This window comes from Cryptomeria japonica, chromosome 6 (assembly GCF_030272615.1).
Source record: "Cryptomeria japonica chromosome 6, Sugi_1.0, whole genome shotgun sequence".
In the NCBI taxonomy this organism is placed as follows: Eukaryota; Viridiplantae; Streptophyta; class Pinopsida; order Cupressales; family Cupressaceae; genus Cryptomeria; species Cryptomeria japonica.
The window spans coordinates 166,076,847-166,094,404 of NC_081410.1; the positions used below are offsets into that span (position 1 = coordinate 166,076,847).

A 17,558-nucleotide genomic window follows, 5' to 3' on the forward strand; every position below is an offset into this window, starting at 1 on the left:
TCTGCAGCAGATATCTAACCAACATGCATTGGAGAGATTCACACAAGCTAAGAGAGCGACTTTTGATCAGATGATTGAATTAGAGAATAAAGAAATTATTGATAAATTGAAGTTGATTGATAATGCCTTAAGGCAATGTACTAATATTTACAGAGTATGCGGCAACACAGGTTTACTTACTCCAGATATAGATAAAGGGATTAAGGATTCACAAAGAAAATTGTAGGTATAGTCAATTCTTTTGATGGCTCCAATTCTTTGTCTACATCTATTGATGTTCAAATTTTGGTATTAGAAGCTCAAATTTCCACTCTTGAAAGGGATAAAGACAAAATCATAAGGAGAGCTAAAGGGCTCGGAGGATTGGTGAGTCCCCGGTTAGACTCCTTGAGTGTACATTAGAAGGAATGCATTGATATGGTTGGTAGAGATTAAGGAGAAAGAGTCCTATGCTCACATGCTTAATGGACTTTTATCTGTTTTCAGCACATTCAAATCCGATTGGGACACTTATCTAGAGCTTTTGGAGAAAGCCTATCCGAAAATTTTCAAGTATATTCAACTCCGGTAAGATATTTTGGGACACATTCTTTGTACATACTTTCATTCTTTGTCCCGGTTTTTGGTATTTTTTCTGGCATTGATGTCAAAGGGGGAGGTATAGGTGAAAAATATATTCTCGACATCAGGAGATATGGAGTATTTGTACAGATCATGATCTCAGATGGATATTCAGCTCAGGGGGAGCAGTCTCAGGGTGAAATCGATAGATGAAAATAATTATCATTTTTCACATGAGTGTTGCCATCAATGCCAAAGGGAGATATTGTTGGAAATTGCCACTCATTTGATTGGTTTCATATGTTGTCATTGATGGCAACATGTTCCGACTTCATTCTTTGGTTTGGTTGTTCACCGACACCAGCACCAACAGGTATCTTCACCGGTAGGAAGGATTCTATGGGTACCGATATTGAAGGTCGACATGACTTACAATAGGGTACCAGTACAGGAGTCCGTCATCATTTGGGAGATCCAGCAATCAACAATTCATTTTGATATTTATGTATATATATATAATGAGCCGACATGTATATTTATTTTATAATTATCTATGTAAGCCGACATGAGTCATGAAGGATTTTGTAAGGGTATATAGGTAAGTTGATTAGATCATTTTGTGATATGAGAGAGAGAGATAATTGTAATGTGTGGAATGTTGATGTTGTGAGTAATGCGAAGATTATGTAAGAGGTTATTCCAGTAAGGGTTTAGGGTTTTTAGAACCGGAACAATCAAAGCTTAAATTGGAACTCAATCAGGCATAGCAGATGCATTAAATGAGTTCATTTTTATGTTTTCTTATTCAAAGTGACTGTAGTCAGTGAGACTCCTTTGTGTCGAGTAGTGTGCTCTAGGCTGTAAGCCTTCCCGCATGTGTAGGCCCCCATATTATGCAATATATTTTTATATGGCCAGTGGATTGATATCGTGGGTCACAAATCCCACCATGGTTTTCCCTCTTTGAGGTTTTCCATGTATAATTATTTGTGTTATGGTATTCATCTGTGTGATTGACTTATTGATTGCTTTACTTCTTTCAATTATATATGTATCGGTTTACTGGTTGGTGAATGCATGTTATAATAAGGTTAAAATTAATTATTCCGGTAGAACACTGATTCACCCCCCCCTCTCAGTGTTCTTGGATTCCAACAATTTAAACATAGTTCAAAAATATTCTTAATGGAAAGTAATGAATGTAAAACCAAATAAAATCAAATGCCACCATTAATGAATGCTTAAAATTCAACTTTTTAATAAATAAGCATCCTTAAAAACTAATAATGCCCTTTTTATTCAAATATGAACATCCGCCTTTTGCATTAAAACTCACATTTCTATTTTCTTTAATTTATTTATAATTATAACTTAAAAATGAACATTTAAATTTTTTACAAAACAAATTAATTAAACAAAGAATTTAATATGAAATTAAGACCATATACTACCATTGGAGTGGGCATGACACATAAATTTATAGAACTCAAAAAAATTAAAATAAAATAATTTCAATTTTGATGCTCACATAGATAAAATTCATACAATTGATTTAAAATTTGATATACAAATTGACAATTATTGTAATCTCACATTCATTCCCTTTCCTTTAGTAGACATGATTTTGAAAGAATATTTTTGTACGAAAAAATGGAATAATGAAAAAATGTCATCTTCTTTTTCTTTTCTAACTTTTTAAATTTTAATTTTATATTTTATTTCTATTTTTTATATATTTTTATCAATTAACATTTATATATTATTAACTTAATGTTTAATTTCTTGAATTTAACTTTTAACCAATATAATATTTTAACTAATTAAAATAATTGACATATAATTTCCAATGTAATAAACTTTATGATTCTCCTTTTTTTTTCTTTCTTAGTTTCTTGATTTTTCTAAATGTATCAAACATCATTCGCACACACTGATTATTAAATTAAAATATAATTAAATGCAATGAAAGAATAAAACACAAATTTATGGTTTAACCAGAATACAAATGAACCCTGAAATCTGCACTAGTTAGGATCCACATTTGCATAGGATCTCATACAACATGTCTTAGGCTTGATTCAAGTATGATGGGGTTAGTAAACAAATTAGGCCCAATGCAACATATTTGATATAATTTGAAGAAATAACCCAAACTTGTAATACTTAGATGGAAAAATACAAGTCATATGTCAAACATAAATAGATAAGAATACAATGATTGTTAAACATCCAAAATGACAACATAATGATGTTAACACCCATCTATGAACAAGTATATATGTTTATATATTTATGAAGATAAAATAAAATATAAACACCCAAATCTCCACCGTCCCAAAATCCAAGACCAGAAAGCAGATATAAAAAAATCAAATATGATCAATCTACATCAACATATGACACATTTATGGTAGGCCTATATAAAATTAAAAGACATAGTTATCCAGTGATCTCCTCAAATGACAACATATTTCATCACGACGGAAACATCATACCCCTTCGAGAAGATTGCCGCTACCCTTCGAAATTCACAGTTATCCAGTATCCAAAACTGTACCGGGTCACTAGGGCTTTTTTTAACAGGGAAGTGGAGCAAATTGTACACAGTTTCTTTGAATTATGTAAAAATTGACCAGGGGCTTGAACCCTGCACCTCTTGATCTTCATTATATGAATTTCTCACCACATTTTGCAAGGTATCGTCCTCTACGTTTTGCCCTCTTATAGTTTCTGTTTTCAAATCCTTTTACAGAAAAGCTAAGGGTAATCAACCTAGTTAATATATATTTGTTCGAAAAAACATAGAGTCACAAGGTTAGGGAGCATTAGGTAAGTTTTAACGTTAGATTTGGTATATTTCATGATTTTCTTAAAGTAGCTATGGGTTTTGTTTTGTTATGGCGACCTCTAGAGTCGACTGATTTAAACAATACGTGGGTTAGAATATGTAGGATTGGCAATTTTGTCAGTTTTTCACTGGAAGTTGTGTGATGTAAAATCATAGTTTCTGGTAGAATGTTTGAGATTTATAGTAATAAATGATCTACTCTGAAATTTGCCTGATTGTAGGTAGTCAATTTTTTCTAAACGTTTTAGTTTATAATATTTTTTTTCCTTCAACGTTTTCAATCATTTACTGAGCAACCTGGGAGCATACCTTTTGGAGCAGAGGGGATTGAATCTGATTCGGGCTTTTACAACTGCCCTCCGTTGTTTACACGACAACCGTTGGGTCTCATTTTTTTCATGGTTGTTTGTAATCTTTCCGTTTTTCTTATAGTTGGTACAAAAGTTCTTATATAACCAAAAAAAAAAGAAAAGAAAACAAGGCAATTGCCAGGGATCTGAGAGATAAATGTTCGCTGCGGCAGCCCTAGGCCATGCATACAGAAAAAGCTCGGAATTAACTCGTGGAAGGAATAAGACACACTCCAAACTACTAAGGACCAGTATCTATAGTGGTACAACATTCCAGCATAACGAGCATGGTCATGGTCATGGGGTTGCCCAAGGTTTGAATCCTGGCAGTTTTCCTAGAACAAGCTTCTCTTATTAAGTCAGTGACCAGCTACAAAACAAAGGTAGAACAATGATTGCCAAAACCAAAAATATAAATGATCTGATAGGAGAGAAGCCCCAGGAACCCGGAGCTCAAATAAGGAGGACACGGCAAACTAATTTTGATGGTGCATTATGATGCGAGCTTCTGTGGCTCTTTTCCAGTTTATCCACTATTTGGGTATTGCAGGTACCACACTTGGCATTTTAACTGTGTGGGATGTCTGATTTTCCTTTAAAATTTTTCCTGACAAGGCCATTAACATCCTCCATAATGTCTGGTAGTGGGTCTGATATCGAATTATTAGATAATGGAAGGACTATAGACTCGAAGACATCGGATATGGGTACCCTGTGGAAGTGTAACTAATGCCTGAAACTTTGTTTTCCTTAACCGTAATATTCTGATGCTTTTTAGTCATTGTTATGCCGTGGAAGATGAATTGCTGCGTTATGCTGGCTTTGATCATAATCAGATTGGCACTTGAGATAGAAATTAAAAGCAAAATTCACATATAAATGGCATTGGCTCAATTATATACCGTACTGTTTTATCCTGTATGTTAAGTTGTTAACTACTTGTTTCAAATATCAATTCAGTGTTACTGATTTACTTGATAATCAGGTTGGTCTGGAAACACATCTGTTTGATCCCTGGCATTCAACACATCAATATGAAAGCAAATTACAGCCATCGAGAGCTCCCAAAACAAGATCCTCCATTTTTGTAGGGGAGAAAGGTAGCTTATGTTAATAGATTTGGGGCTGACGTTCATTGTGACTTTCTGTTCCACCCACTGAATCAGATTAATTGTATGCTTAAAATTTGAAAAGGACCAAAATGAGCAGCCATAAAGAGCATGCACACATATACACATACAAATGTTAGAGGTTGCAATAGTCAATATATGCAGGATTAGAACTGAGACGTGCCATTAACAGGGCCACCCTTGGGGTTCAAGGACCATTGAAGACCAAAGGAAGAGCAGAAAAAAAGTTAAATGGACTGATTTTCCTTCATGGACGTTCCTTCTTGTGCTTGGGTCCTCCATAATGGTATACATACACACCACATGATATCCAACTGGGCACGCAAAAAGACCTGCCTCACATGCCTTTGCTTTCATTCTCAAAGACACAGGTTTTGTTATCTTAGGATGAGAAGGGAGATATAAATTGGAGATGGCAGGAGTTGTGATTGAAATATCCTAATGAGTGTCGAAGGTCTTCCGAAATGTCTCTCTTGTGCTCAAATCATATCTCAGAATTGGAAAACATCCCTAGGGTGAGGGGATATGTCTCCCAGTTACTATGATTATCAGGGGGTTATCGCTGAGGCATTTCTCATTGAAGCTAAGGCAATCCAAATGCTTTGCTATAAGCTTGTCTCTTGTTCTGAAGGTCTTCCAAAATGTCTCTCTTGTGCTCAAATCATATCTCAGAATTGGAAAACATCCCTAGGGTGAGGGGATATGTCTCCCAGTTACTATGATTATCAGGGGGTTATCGCTGAGGCATTTCTCATTGAAGCTAAGGCAATCCAAATGCTTTGCTATAAGCTTGTCTCCTGTTCTTCCATTCTACCATGTGAAAATAGCTTTCCTTGGGTTTGGCATCCCAAAGGTTGTGAGTGGTGATTAAAATCTCAAAGTGATCATTGAGAGATGAGTTGGAAATGTCTATTTTCTTCTTTTGATCCCATAGTTTAGTCAGTGTTTTAAATGTCCCTCTATGACAGCCATATACCGTGAATTCTGAAGTGTGAATCTTTGAGATTACATTGGCAGTTCCATTCTTTTATCAGCCAGAACTGTAACATACAAACAGAAAGCCACAAGATAAAATTTCTACTTGGCATTGATATTTAATACCATTCAATGTTTTTTGGATTTCAGAGGTTGACAGTTAAGTTTGAGGGGATTTCAGAGGATGGCAATTTACTTGGATTCTCATCTGCACCTCAGCTGTTACTTTCCAAATCACTTGCAACCAGATATTGTTTCTCTTTTGAGCATTTTGTTTCCTGTAAAAGCAAATTGTCTAGTTTTCCTAGACACTTGAGAAATCTTCCTTTGAAGGGAATATTTAGTCTTAGCATATTCTATGAGATGACAATCATTTCTTATTGAAATTACAACATGAAGGAGAACCAGATGCTTAAACACCACAATCAGTCGGTCATCTTCAATACACTATAATTGCATTACAATGGCTTTATAAAGCTTTTCTTCTTGTTAACTACCGCAATCACCACATTGTTAATACATATTAATAGATTAACAATGGTATGTTAATTTATTTTTTATTCCATTAACTCAAAGTTGCTGAATCGCGGGGTTTTCCAGGCGATTCTGAGTACGAAACGTACTGGAATTGGATTCTGAAACGAATCTCCTGTGGGTACATCCAGGGTTTGCATTTTTAGATGGCAAAATGTTTCTGAAATATTAAGTGATTCTAGTTTGATCTTTTTGATATTCGTAAGACCTACAGTGCTGATTAGTGAACTCAAAACTTATCTATCATGAGATTCTAGTTTGATCTTTTTGATATTGAAAAACCGAATTTAAATTAGTATGTTATGTTTCAAAATTTGAAATTTGTAATGGTTTTGTTTAGCATATGTATTGGTATATGACATTCTAAACTTAATTCCATTTTTTTGCTACATATATATACATAATACAATAAATGTACCAAAAACATACCCAACCCCCAAAACAATTTTTGCAATACTGGCATTTCGTACCCACGTACCCATGTACCCGTTCCCGTTCCTGTACCCGATTTGGCAACTTAACATTAACTATTAACCTCTAATGCTGTAATTCCTAACACCTCCCTTTAATGCTAAGGTAGGTTCTTTATTCCAGAGCTGCATCAACGGTTGGATTTGGTCAGTTGTTGCCTCTGCCTTTTGCTACAATGCAGAGGTTCAACTATTTCATGTTGCCCCCCTTAAATGAAATTTTTTCCTGGATGCTGGTTTCCACCAATAATGCATCCTTTTACTAAACAAATTGCCACATTTCCACCAATAATGCATCCTTTTACAAAACAAATTGCCACTTGGAGAAATATATTCCCTCTTATACAAGTGGCCTATGTAATGCAATGGACACATATATTATCGACCTCAAAATATAATGGCATCCGGCAATATAGAAAACAGTCAAACAATCTCCAATCCATATGATGCAGTAATGTATATTATCGACCTCAAAATATAATGGCATCCGGCAATATAGAAAACAGTCAAACAATCTCCAATCCATATCATGCAGTAATGTTTAGAAACAAAACAAATAAAAAAACTTCCATTCGTGCCATTGTAACTTTCTCCATTATTTCATATTGGAATTGATTTTTATTTTTATTTATTTTGTGTGCTGAGAGTGGCAATGACTAAAAGTTTTGCAATAGCTGGAAGTAAAATGGCAGCAATGATATTCTGCTAGGTTGATGTTACGGTGTGTGCACTCCAAACTCCTTTGAAGAAAAGAAACAAAAGGTTGCTTAAAACGCCAGGCTCTTTGGAATGAATCTGCACCTTACATGTCTGGAATTTGTGCCTAGTTGCTTCAGTAAGAACATCATTGCTTCTGGACCTCGTTATGAGGGCAATGTTGTGCTTCTGGACATACAAACCTTGATCTTGGTGGTTTTATTGAGGCATACCCAAGAATCCAAACCACACCAAAGCAAATGACAAATCTACTTTTCATAAAATATCCATTTAACCTAGAAATGTGAAACTGAAGCTTCCAATTGTTTCAGTTCATAACTTATATTCAAAATTTGGCACAGGCATACTGTGACTTTTGCTCTGTGTGGTCTTATTCTTACCTCAACAAAAAATTTCAAACCAAGAAAAAGATTCTCGCACTTTGGGCACTTTGGGTTCTCTTAATTGGGTGTATAGCAGGAATCCCTTTAAAGCTGGGGTTACAAATTTATAAGGTATAGCAGTTATTACTTTTGCAATGACGGATGCTTAATGAAAAATCATGATCTGAACATATTTAGTCAGCCTTGCCAAAAATGAATTTGATGCCATGCCCAGAATTGATACAAAAGCGAAGTGCTCTATTGTACCATGCCACAACTTCTTGTTGCTCTCATTTGAATCTCAAATCAGGCTCATCACTTTCTCATATTCGCTTCAGATGATATGTCACACAATGATCAGCACTTATTGCTGTTCACAGTGTATGATCTGGGAAGCAATTGCCAACAGACAAAAACTTAAACCTCTTTTTTTTCATTTTTTAGTTTATTTTTTCTTTTTTGGCATAAAAATCAAAGAGAATGAACCTAAAACAACGAAAAGAAAGAACAAGCTGGAGAGGAGAGAAACCTAATACAGATGGATGATGAATATAACAGATTTGTATGTTGTTCGGATTGCACGTCTATTGACAAAATGCAGGAATAGTGGATGGGCAAAACGATGGCTGCTGCACACGGTCTTACTGCATCACTGTTGTATAAACTGCTTTGAAGAAGGAAGGACGAGTGAATGGAAGGTGAACAAAGAGGTATAGAAAACCCGCTCTGATACCAGATTGAAATCACAACATGAAGGAGAGCCAGAGGCTCTAACACCACAATCGAATGGTCATCTTCAATGCACTATAATTGCATTACAATGGTTTTATAAAGCCTTTGTTCTTTCTAACTACCCAGACCACCAGATAACAGTTGACAGTAGTATGTTAATTATTATATATTAACTGTTAATTCTTAACATTGTATTGAATATTTGGCGTTGTCAACGCTTCCCTATCCAAGGTTAATTTCTTATTTCTAACAAATAGTATCTTTATTGTTTGAGCACTTTGTAATCCATATTTCTTCCCCTTCATTTGGGGACTTTATTAATGTTCTTTTATAAAAAAGTTTAATGTTTTTTTAGTTTTTTTCTATGTTTGCATTTATTGTTTTTAAAAAAAAAATTCCTGTAGTTTGTAGTTTGACTATATTGGGGCATTTGTAGATTAAAAACTTGCTTGACTCGCAAGTTCTTGTGATACAAAACTTCTTCCAAGTCACCCGACCAAAAACTTGGGGGCTTTTTTTTGCATAAAATTGGTAAGTTAATTGCGAAAGATGTGGCAAAGCTTGGCAAAGAACTTGCTTAAATTTGTGAGGACATTGTAGGAATTGTGCTGAGTGAAGATAATACTACAAGAATTATGCCATGTGAAGACACCCTCAACAATGCACATGCCAAACACCAAAAAATTGCAATCCTGTGTGCACATTTCTAGTCGTAGACTGTTGGGGGCACATTGCATGATTGTGAGTGGATAATTAAATGTCTGTTGTTTGTCTATGTGCAGGAGGGTGTTGGGCATTTCCAGTTATGAATGGGTGGCTTGCAGTCATGAACAGGTAATTCACAATCACTTGTTGGGTTTTGGTAGGTATTTGCCGAGTCATCAAGTTCATGTCAAATTTAGGCCTGTTGAGTTTTGCCAAGTCATGAGTTTGTAAACTATCTAGGTAGTTTACAATCACTTGTTGGGTTTTGCTAAGACTTAGCTAGAGGTCTACCCTAACTTTCCCAAAATTCAACTAAAGAGGTGTTGTGAACACAAGCATGATGCCACGCCTCCCACCACCAATGCCAAATCTCCCTAGAATATTGACATTGAAAGAAGAGATGTGATGTACATTCTTCACTATTATAACAGAGAGCACAAATGGAAGGATTGTGGAAGCCTATCTTTCGCAAATTCTCCTAGGTGAGGCACTTATTTTGAGCCACCAAACATAAGAAAAAATTACATCTAAGCCAAGAAAATTTATTCCATACTAGCTTCCACCAAGGCACCCCAACCTGATCGTGTAGTTGCCTATCCAACTCTAAATAACTCGAGGCAACAGAGATCTTTCCTTTTGGATTAGGGCCCCAGGTCAGAGTATCCCTCCCCTCAAGGGAGCTACATAACCTACCTGACAAGATCTTGGCAAGTTCTTGTCAATCTTCCATAGTACCACCCAAATGCCCCCGAGGATCTTTCCAACGAGTCACCAATTGACCTATAATCTTAATAGTTTTAAAGTCCTTAAGGGAGCTACATAAGGGAGCTACATTCTTGTCGATCTTCCATAGTATTACCCAAAGGCCCCAGAGGATCTTTCCAACGAGTTGCCTCCAATTGACCTATAATCTTAATAGTTTTAAAGCCCTTAAGGGAGCTACATAACCTACCTGCCAAGATCTTAGCAAGTTCTTGTCGATCTTCCATAGTACCACCGAAATGCCCCTGAGGATCCTTCCAACGATTCACCTCCAATTGACCTATAATCTTAATAGTTTTAAAGTCCTACACCTTATTCCAACCCGTTTCAAACAAACATTGCGAAGGGCTTGAAGATGAGGGAACTTAGAATGGGGGGATGATCATCTCAAGAATCTAGCTAGAATGGAGCATTCGAACCCTTATTACAAATCCAAAATGGGCCCTCCTTGATAAGCTTTGCTCCTCTTTTTAGTGTGTCCCAAATCATAGATCCTTTCCCCACAAAGCTATGCTGAGGCACATCATAGCTATTCACACCCTGGAGGTAGTTATGAGTAAGAATTCTAGCCCAGTCCCGATCCTAACAAGTGTACCACCACTAACATGACTTAGCAGCTTAAACCTAACCAATTATACTAACTGGCTGGAGGCCAAGACCTCTCTCTTGGTTCTGCATGCAAACTAAATCCCACTTGACCATGCTCCAGTTTGAAGAAAGAAAATTACCAAGCCATAGAAATTGGTGGGTGAGAGCATCAAATTCCTTCACATAGCTAGAAGGGGCCACTTGCACAAAACATTTGTAAATAGGCAAAGCTTGAGCCTTGAACCACTGCCTTCAAAAGAGTAATTTTCCCGTCAGACAAAAGCTATCTACAATTCCAATGGCTAACTTTCTTATGAAACTTATCCAAAATCTTCTGCCAAAACTCCCTACGTTAAGATCGCACCACGAGGAATCCCAAGATAAAATGGAGGAAGAGAACCAATTTGAAATCTAAGAATCCGAGCAATTATGCTTTGGATAAGTTGAGGGGTATTAAAGAAAAAGATATAAGATTTAGCTTCTTTAATTTTTTGGCTTAAGGCAGCCAAATAAGTGTCTAAAGCTCTTTTGAAATTCACCACTTCATTGATTTTGGCCATGCCCATCAAAGCAGTATCATCCACAAACTGAAGATGAGAATGAGGAGGCAAATAATTGCACCAGCTCCAACCTTGAATCAAACCTTGTCTAACACAGGACTTAATGAATTTGCCCAACCCTTCAACCATGATAATAAACAAATAGGGAGAGAGAATGTCTCCCTACCTGCTAAAGACAACGAGAAGCATTGAACTACTCAGATGGCTCCCCATTGATAAGAACTAAAAAGGAAGAAAATTTAACACAACTCAAGATCCAATTAACCCATTCACCCCCAAAACCAAAAGCCAAAAGAATTCTTTTTAAGAATGACCATTTCACTCTGTCATAAGCTTTTGCCATGTCAAATTTGATGAACATTGCCTTCTTTGTAGGGATCGCCATAGAATGAATGGCCTTTATAGCAATCAAAATCCCATCAAGAATCTGCTTACCTCCAATGAAATCACTTTGCTCATCAGATATCATAGTTGAGACATGACTTGAGTCTTTCTGCAATCAATTTAGTGATAATTTTATAAGCCAGATTACACAAAGCAATGGGCCTAAATTGATCCAGACTATTAACATCATTTTTCTTAGAAATAAGAGCCAAAAATGTAGAATTCATGGTTTTTAACATTTTTTAATTATTTTGACCCATGAACCACCTCTAAAGATCCAATTTGATAATCTTCTAAAACTATTGATAAAATTCAATGGGAAAGCCATCAAGGCTTGGGGCTTTACCTTTTTTCATATGAAACACAACCTCCTCCAATTCCTACAACGAGATGAGACGAATGAGAGCCTCATTCATCTCATTAGAAATCGATGAGGGAATGTAATTGAAAATAGATATTTCCTCATCAATAGTTGGGGTGTAGTCCTCAGTAAATAAAGCAGAAAAATATTGAGCAGCCTCCCCAAAGATCTCTCCCATTGAAGATAAACGGGCCCCTTTTGAGGACATACAAGAGGTAAAAAGATTACCATTCCTTTTGGCCTTAGCAAATTTATCAAAAAAAAGCAATGTTCCTATCCCTTGCTTGAAGCCAATCAATACGAGACTTTTGCTTCCAAAAAATCTCCTCACGAAGCTCCCACTCTTCCAACTCCTCAACAACTACCGTTTCCTCTCTACTTAGATCCTAGGTCAGACCTTGATACCAGATCAAACGAGTGATAGTATCCAACCAAGATGGAGCTAATGTTTTATTGAAGGGAAGATTTCCAAAACATTGTCTGTTCCACTTCTTGAGCTTATGTATCACATACTGCAATATTTTAACAAAAGAATACACCCTACCATAAGCAGGTTTACCTTCTCACCACCAATCAGTTATTAGCTCCTGAAGAGAGATTCCGCAAGCACATGAGTTGAAACTTGAAAGAGAGGTTTTTTGAGGCCCCGAAGGAAACAATTGAGAGTTTGATCAGAAATGATCTTAACCTCTCCAATCCAAGATCTTTGAGCTGGTAGTCAACCTATCACCCATCCAATAGTAGGAGACAAGAAACCTATCGAGCCTTTCTGAAATAGTCTTTTCTCCACTTCTTCTGGTGTTCCAAGTAAAGATACCATACCATTATTTGGTTTCCCATCAATTAAGTTCAACAGATCAATATTATCTTTAAAGAGGCTAGCAGAAGGGTCTAGCCTGGCTAAGCTTCTTTTTTCCTCCAAACTAGACACGGCTTTGAAATTGCTAGCCACAATCCATGGAAGAAGGGGCACCATAGACTTGACAAATCTGATGTGAGATCAAAGCTAGTGATTTATCCAAGAGATTAGTAAGTGCATAGATATTAGTGAATAGACAAGTTTCACTAGAATCTAGACTAGAAGCAACCAAAGAGATAGAAGAATGACTTAATATCCACCATAGAGGAATTATCTTCTTTGGGTTCCAAAAACAAGCAATACCCCCAAAGCTACCATATGCCCCAACACATTGACAAAGACCTCGAGACCAAATTCTAGGAGCTTTATTTAACAAACCATCCATAGTCAATTGATTTCTTGAATAAAAGCAATATTAGAAGAATGAGAATCAAATAACTCACGACAACCTTTTGTCTAGGGATGTTATTCATACCCCTAACATTCCATGATATGACAATCATTTATGAGAATGGGAGAAGTGGGAGTCAATGGTCTTTATTGACCCAAATTCCACCAACATCTCAGCAATTAACTTCACCTTCACTTGGTCAGGCTTACGTCTTGCTTTTGAAGATCTCTCTGGAGGATCCTTTTTTAGGGGTTTTTGATGCAAATCCAAGGCCTAAGGAGTCCCATTAATTTTACCAAGGTCTAAACTCTTAATCACTAGAGGAGAGACCAAAACCTGCACAACATTAACATCCCTGTAAACTAGAGAATCACTTAGTGTAGGAACATCTGGAGTTTGAGAGGACAAATCCATACCCATCTGCCCGTCCTGGAGCACCACCAAAGCCAAATTCTGATTATCATTCCCACCATCTTTTGACAAAGCTACTCCCAAGGGCCGAGCATTAGAGGACAACTCTATGGGAATTCCTTTTTAATGGACCAAATCATCCAAAGCATCAAACCAATTGAAGGTTTCGTCATTCTGCCTATCCTTAAAAGTTCTCTTTTGTCCTCTTCCCCTATTCCAAGGCTTCACTGGAAGGGAGGCTTCTTTATCTACACCCCCCTCAACCATAGGATCCTTACCCTTGTCAATATTAGTAGCATAATTGGAAGGAGCACTAGCTGCAACAGCCGCCGGATTAGAATGCGGGCATTTCCTTTGTAAATGCCCATACTCATGAAAGATACGACATCTGAATGAAAGTGTCTCGTAATCAAGCTATTGAATCCAAGAAGAGAAGCCAAGGCATATTTCCACATAATTTGGCAAAGGGTTATTTACATCAATTTCACTGCAAATTCAAGCATAAGTGATTACCTTCCTAAGTTGGGTTTGCATAGTAGAGCCAATAGGCTTCCCAAGTAGCAGAGCAATCGAGTGAAGAATGTTACTCTGCCAGAACTCAAGTGAGAGCCTAGGGAGACAAACCCATACCGGCACTCTCGAGGGGAGCTCCTCAGCATAGTTGAACCCTACATGCCGGGGCTTGATGAAGAGCCCAACCTGATTATAAAAATAAGGGTCACCTTCAAAGGTCTTATTTCTATCTGCCATGCACAAGAAAACAAATAGAAAGTAGTTATTTGCAGCCATCATTAATTCCATATCTCCTTCAGGGTTCTAGACTCATCGCACCCAAGACTCCAAAACAGGCATAGAAAGTTGAAGCCCCATAAATTTGCAAATAAGAGCATGATTGCACAAATAGGTAACATCCTCTGAGACCGTGTCGGGTTAGATTACCAACACAAGACAATCCTAGGATCTCTCCAAACAACCACACTGTTTTGATTCTGGAGAGCCCCTCTACCGAAGAAGAACTATCAACAGATGAAATCTTGTTCAAATGCTCCATGGCATTTGAATGCAAAGAAGAAGTTGGCTCTACGGTGCCCTGCTACCAGAAATAAATTTGGAGAAACACCACTCTCCACCATAACCAGAATAGGACCAAAAGGTCACAAAAAACACAAAGTAAAAAGGGGGTGCCACCAATACCAAACTCCAAATCACAAATCCTAACCAAAGCAAAGGCAGAACAAAGAAAAACTTGCAGCTGAAGAATGCTTCACAAACCCTTACCTGCAGCCAAAGAAAACCCCAACAAATTGTAAAGGACAAGCACTAGTTGCAATAATACCCCCTCACAGCCGCAACAACACCCTCCACGCTCTGGCACTAGTCACAACAATGCCCCCACGCTGATCCCAAACTCTCTCCCAAACAGGAAAAACCAATGCAACACAAACAGAACAAAAAAACGCAGCTAGGGCATAGGCCCTAGCCTGCGTACATGCATCCAGCTCCGACTCCGTCCACCATCTCCATCCAAAGGCATAAATATATTAATACCACCGACATGAATAAATTTTTGAGCAGTTTTGAAAGATAGAATCGACAGATTCAAAGGAGATCTGAATTGAATCCAGGAAGGATAAATGGAATGGAGATAGAATAGCATCGGATTTGAAATAAGGAATAGAATGATAAAGGAAAGAAGTTCTGATCTATAATATAAGAAAGTCCTGATGGAATGGAAGAAGCATTAATCTAAGATTGAATCAGTCAGAGAAGTCAATTGATGCTTACTAGATATCTGGTTTCAGAACTAATCAAAGGATAGTCAGCAGACTTTGATAGGTGCTTGGCCTTAAATCAAGACTTAAAGCTGGCAATTTGCTTTTCCTTAATACTTCATGCCTCATTTGGTGATTCTAGTTCAAAATATAAGAATATCCCTATACTTATAGGGGACATTACAGCTGGTGAGTTTGTTATGGATTACTTATTATGGATCAGATTATTATTGGAGCAGTTGTGTTTCCTGGTTTTGTGTTTTTCTTTGTGGTGTGATTTTTTAGTAGATTGATGCCCATCGTTAGAACAACTTGTGCAAAAGTTTAAGGGAGCTTGTTTCCATTGCAGCAGGAGAATATCTACCAATATGTGAAATAAAGAAGTATGCTCAAAGAAGAAGAAAGAATGCCTCAAGATGATGAATTAGATTCATCAAGTTGGGGTAAGATGTAGAAGGTATTTTTCAATCGGTTGGGGAGCCTGACTTGTTAGAAAACAATATGAAGTTTCTCATTGGGAAGATGATAGTTTCCATGAAGGTTGTTAAAATAGATGAGAATTGAGCAAAGAACTGGTACAGGCCCATGAGAAGTAGCATCCTCATACCAGCTTGACACCTCCACCTCCATCTCCATCTCCATTAGCAAAAGCCAAAATTAAGATCTTGTCATATGATGGTGATGCAAATGTTGAGAAACTTGAACTTGGTTGGTTCAGCTTGAGGTATATTTTAAGTTACATAATGTTAGATTAGAGATACATGTCCATAATCAGACATAGAACACCTCCACGAGAAAAGAAATAAGACAAATTTGTGCTGGTGTTAAGAAACACCATATGCGATATGGTAAATTAAATAGAATCACATTGTAATTTAATGTGTAAAATAATGAGTGAGTAGATGGGATTTGTGGCATCTTATTTATATGCCTATCCTTAAGAAATGCAAAGTAGGTTGACCCACAAAGGTACACATCTCAATATTGTGTAACAGTTAACCAAAGGTATACCAAATGGTTGGTAACTTAATGGTACAAACAAGATGGCTTTTATACTCTAAAATTCCCCTCTAAAACACAAGTTGGGAGGGTCAAAGGAATGTAGCATAAATAGGCCAAACATTTTTGGAAGAAAGCTTTCACTTTGCATTTTCCGTTATCTGGTCATTGGTTTAAAGACTTTAAACACTCCCAAAACTGAACTTTCCCTCTTGAATTCATTGCTGATATAGTGGTGATGAACTTTTGTATACTTTTTCCTCTCATGTGCAATATGATAAGGAGCTTTTTGAACGGTACTTTGATTGCTGTTGAAACAGATAGCTGGCTGCCCTGTAGAAGAGAAAGCTCTTGTAGCAACTCTTGGACCAATGCCACCTCTTGGGCCACCTCCTTTGCTTCTCTATATCCTCGCATCCATGTTGGACAAACCAACTGCCTTTTGCTTCTTGTGAAGGCCAAGTTATAGCACTAGAACTAAGATGAACCATAATTTAGAAGTAGACTTTTAGTCATCTACACAACCAGCCAAATGGACATGGATATGGCCCCACTAGCACCAATGTGCCATAACTTTGGTTAGAAACATAAGAGTACATGATTTCTATTTGAGCGGTACCTTGAATGTACAACAATATCCTGCATGAATCTGCATAAAGGACCTTTTGCAAAGGAAATATCTAGTCAAGCACTATAGAATTCCCATAAGTTGATATAACAACAATATATTAATTTTTCAAAACTTAACTAAGTACAATAGTAATATTAAAAACTTAATTTTCCACAGCAATAAGACATGCAAGATCTAGCAATTAGGAACACAAGATGAACACATGATTTACTTGGAAACCCTTGCGGGAGAAAACCATGGCAAAATATTGCTTGCATTAGAAACTTCTTATAATCTTCATAGGCACCAACCCACAGGAGGTACCAATCCCCTTTAGATGATTTGTAGGCACCTACCCAGTGGAGACATTAATCTCCACAACTGAGCACCAACTCAGCAAGAGACACCAATCTCTTTGAATACAAGGCACAAACCTCTAATAAAGTAATTGAAAAATTATTTGACCTTCTTCTTGAA

General features: G+C 37.0%; 1 protein-coding gene across 1 annotated transcript in view; it reads left to right on the forward strand.

Annotated features, from left to right (window-relative positions):
- Positions 1 to 2,926: 2,926 nt before the first annotated feature.
- Positions 2,927 to 17,558, forward strand: part of LOC131033251 (BTB/POZ domain-containing protein At5g60050) — a 48,516-nt gene continuing 33,884 nt past the window's right edge. The window contains exon 1 of the mRNA XM_057964422.2: positions 2,927 to 3,257. The gene's annotated coding sequence lies outside the window, so the exon portion shown is untranslated. The remainder of the gene's footprint in view (positions 3,258 to 17,558) is intronic.